The sequence below is a fragment of the Sorex araneus genome, chromosome 2 (genome assembly GCF_027595985.1).
Source record: "Sorex araneus isolate mSorAra2 chromosome 2, mSorAra2.pri, whole genome shotgun sequence".
NCBI lineage: Eukaryota > Metazoa > Chordata > Mammalia > Eulipotyphla > Soricidae > Sorex > Sorex araneus.
Window position 1 is genome coordinate 274,005,794 of NC_073303.1, and position 4,158 is coordinate 274,009,951.

General features: G+C 49.5%; 1 pseudogene; it reads right to left on the reverse strand.

Annotated features, from left to right (window-relative positions):
• Nucleotides 1–3,564: 3,564 nt before the first annotated feature.
• Nucleotides 3,565–3,958, reverse strand: LOC129402460 (protein transport protein Sec61 subunit gamma-like; annotated as a pseudogene).
• Between the last annotated feature and the right edge of the window lie 200 nt (nt 3,959–4,158).

Below are 4,158 nucleotides of genomic sequence, written 5' to 3' on the forward strand. Positions count from 1 at the left end.
TGTGGAAAGAATCCTTTGTGGGCCTAAATCTGTGCTAGAGTACCTGATACGATTGCTGTGTGTAGGAAGTGTCACGCCCTGTACGTGTTGCTGCTATGTCCTGGGTTTACTTACTAATGGCTCGAAGACCAGCCAGCACTCCCCCCGACCCCTCCAGCCTGGCACTCCAGGCTTCGCACGGACCCGTCCCTCTGCCTTGGCAGAGGTGCCCCTGGGTGCTCTGGGAGTGTCGCTGAGCTGGGCGGCTGTGTGGGACCGTCTGTGCGGGCCCCGAGCAGGACGGAGCCACTTAGAGCTCTGTCCACGGAGACCTATCCCCCTCCCCCCAATGGATGCCTGGGAGTTGACACGGCCACCGCACTGCTGGGGGGAGCAGACAGGGCTTTCCCTCTTGGGCGTGGGGGTAAAATAATCTCAGAAGAGGGAGTAAAGTTGAGGCATGGGGTGGGGAGGGGAGCGAGGCAGCAGCACCCGGCGTTGCTCAAGACTTCAAACTGGCTCTGCACTCAGGGATTACTCCTGGCGGTCCCGGTTCTACCGCACGGGGATCAGATCCAGGTCAGCCGTGTGCTAAGCAAGCCCACGCCGGCCCCAGAGCTCAGCAGAAGCTCAGCCTTTTGCTTAAGCGCTCCTTTTCCTGGATCCCAGGAAGGCGGGTAGGAAGCAGAGCTGGTCTGGACATTCGTCTGGAAGAACGGTATAGGCCGCTCTCGATCCACGGCGCGTCTAAGGATGGGGGTGCGTGCCCGTCGACCCCCGAGAATCTGAGCTGCTCTGAGCAAAGGCCCAATCATTTCCTTTCCTGCCAGGCGTCCCGATAGAGCTGACATGTCAGTCTGTGGTCCACACTGAGAGCTGGTTGCCACAGCACAGAGGCAGACGATTCGGCCGAAAGGAAAAGGCACTCGGGGAAGAGAAAACTACACGCTGCCTCACATCTGTAGATGAGACGCACAAGAGCTTGGGGAGGAAGAATGGGATAAGAGGGAGATTATCTCTAGGGAACACTGAGAATTAAAACAGTGAAGGTAGTGAGGTGGGACAGTCGCCTCTCGAGGTAAGGGCACTTGCCTTGCACATGTCTGACCCGGGTTGGAGCCCTGGCACCCCACAGGGCCCCAAGCCCTCCAGGACTAATGTTCTGAACTTACTCCAAGCTTCAAAAAAATCCTTGATCAACTCAATAATTTGCTGCATTGGGATGCAGTGCACTTGCAAAACTTAGGGTGTGTGTTGGAAAAGAAAACCTTAGGCCTGAGGAACCAGAGCACTGCTTCCGTGGACAGGAGGGCGTGCGGGGCCCCACATGGGGAAGGCCTGGGACCCCTGAGCACTGGCAGACGTGGCCCAAAGAAATGATCAGGCTGGATCGTGTGCCTGGCCAAAAACAGTAAAATACTCATTCTTTTGAGTATATAACTCCTTTGGATTGCTACCTTTTCTCAGAGTAAATAGGCAACATGTTCACATTATGCTTAAAATTATTATTATTTTTTTTTTTACCTTTTTCTTTTTGGGTCAAACCTGATGATGCACAGGGGTTACTCCTGGCTCTGCACTCAGGAATTATTCCTGGTGGTGCTCAGGGGACCATATGGGATGCTGGGAATTGAACCCGGGTCAGCCGCGTGCAAGGCAAACCACCCTACCCGCTGTGCTATTGCTCCAGCCCTGCTTAAAATTCTTTGACAACCAATTTTTCACATAAGAATTTAATAATTTCCTATAAGAACTTAAGTTCTTATAGTTCTGAGTAGGAAAATTGCATACTTTCACTATAGTAGCACTGTCGCACTGTCGTCCCAGTAACTTCTCCATGGTGAAACTTGCTACTGTTTTTGGCATATCAAGGGGAGCTTGCCAGGCTCTGCCATGCGGGCGGGATACTCGGTAGCTTGCCGGATTCTCTGAGAGACGGAGGAATCAAACCCTGTAAGAAACATCTGCCGGGAGGTGGGGGGGGCGGGCCTCAATCCTTGTTGCAAGGGGGGAAAGGACAAAGCAATGTCATCCTACAGAACCCAGGTCCGCTGCATGCAAGGCAAATGCCCTACCCGCTGTGCTATCTCTCCAGTTAAACTCATTATAGTAACTGTAACAATTCTTTAAACCACTAGGGAAACCCAATTTGAACTTTGTTAATAACTGACTCCTGCCCCCTTAAAAAAAAAAAAAAGAAAAGTTTATGATTTCGTGGTTACATGTTTTCAAATGGGGAGATCAGCTACTCCGGTAACATCTGGAGTGAGTAGCCGGGAGTTGGTCGCTGGTCTTGGTAGGACAGATGTCAGTGCCCGACCCACAACTGCTGTCAGCCGTCCCTGGGGTGCTTGGGAAGACTGACTCCACGCAACTCTTACTAGAGAACAATAATTACTGCTGCTTTGTTTGGTGCTGCTCTTGCGTCGCTAAGGACAAGTCTCTGCCAGGGAGTTGCTGATGACATTCCCTTAAACGTTTTTTTTTAACATATTAGAAAATATTGCTGCTTTTTAGTTTTTAATCGCCTATAGCTCTAGGGATGAAACAGTATTTTTATGAAGTATCCTTAGAATATATACTGACTTGAGCAGGGTTACTTACAAAAGTTACCCTTGTCAGTCAAATTCTTTCTCTTCCAAAAATTTGTGTAATGTTCTAGAGGGGTGTGGAAACTGAGGTGTTGCAAAAGGTTTTCTGAGATCTGCTTTAGTGCTTTGAGAAGATGGAGAGGCCAAGACTCTTGGCCCATTGTTCTGGAGAAGGCGCCCTTGGGTGGGCCCTGCAAAGGGGGAGCGGGAGCCAGCCGGGTCAGGGATGGGTCCAGGGTGAGGCCCCGGGTCCGTCGCCCTCCCCAGACACACCAGCCCCTGTGAGCCGGGCTTTGTCGGACATCACTCCGGGTTCGAGGAACAAAACAAAATTTGACCTTAATTCACTACATAACTTTTTAAATAAACTGGCCCACACTGGAAATGTTCAGATCAGCTAAACTGAAAAATAACCGGGGCGGGTGTGAGGCAAAAGAGGAAAAGGCTCGTGCAGATGGAAAACTACCCTAACAGAACTCACTTTATTTTTAAATTTTCATTGATTTTGTTTTGGGGGCCACCCCCAGCTGTGTTCAGGACTCACTCCTGGTGGCGCTCGGGGGACTCTGGGATTCTCTGGGATCAACCCGAGGCTGCTGCGTGCAGCGTAACTCAGTCTAAGCTACAGATCTGACTCTCTTACTCCCCCTCCACCCCCACACACCCCCGGAAAGGAACTTGATCTAAATGTGGGTTTAGGAATTGCAGTTTCCTTGAGCACTTAATCTCGCTGCTTACGTGGTAAGAATTGCAAAATGTACAGCGAGATTACCGCTGACCCCCTTCGTTCCATGGACTTAGCTGGGGAGATTGTCAGTGGTTTTTATTTATTTTTTTTTATTTTGAAATTATATCTTAATTTAGGAATAGAAAACACCTTGGAAGAAAAATAGGAAAAACACAAAATATGTGGGGCAAATTTTTACTTCATGAACTTCTCAGTCTCACTTCTTCACCAATCCCCAAGATGAAAAACATTCATCTGTAAAGATATTCAGCCACCAACAATTATGTTATTAATGGAGATATGGATCAATTTCACAAAAAAAGCCAATAAATCCCGTTATAGCAAATCCTATTGCTGTTGCCATGGCAATCTTCTGGAATTCTTTTTTTTTTTTTGCTTTTTGGGTCACACCCAGCGATGCTCAGGGGTTACTCCTGGCTCTGCACTCAGGAATTGCTCCTGGCAGTGCTTGGGGGACCATATGGGATGCCGGGGATCGAACCCAGGTCGGCCGTGTGCAAGGCAAACACCCTACCTGCTGTGCTATCGCTCCGGTCCCCTGGAATTCTTTTCTTTCAGGCTTGGTGCACCTTTTGACCAGGCAAATTGAGTTCTTCACAAACCCCCGACTTGGCCCCACGAACTGCATTACCTGATCCATAATGTCTGCCCGAACACAAAAAAGATGAAAAAGACACCAGCTTCTCATCTATTAGGGTCACAGATTCTCTTGATGTTCTCACAGGTTTTGTTAGTTGGTTCGGATCTGGGAGTTCTCTCCTGGTGGGCCTCGGCCTTGTAGGGTGCCAGGGTTTATACCCTCTATCTCTCTGGCTCCAGGACTCATCTCCTTTGAGCTAA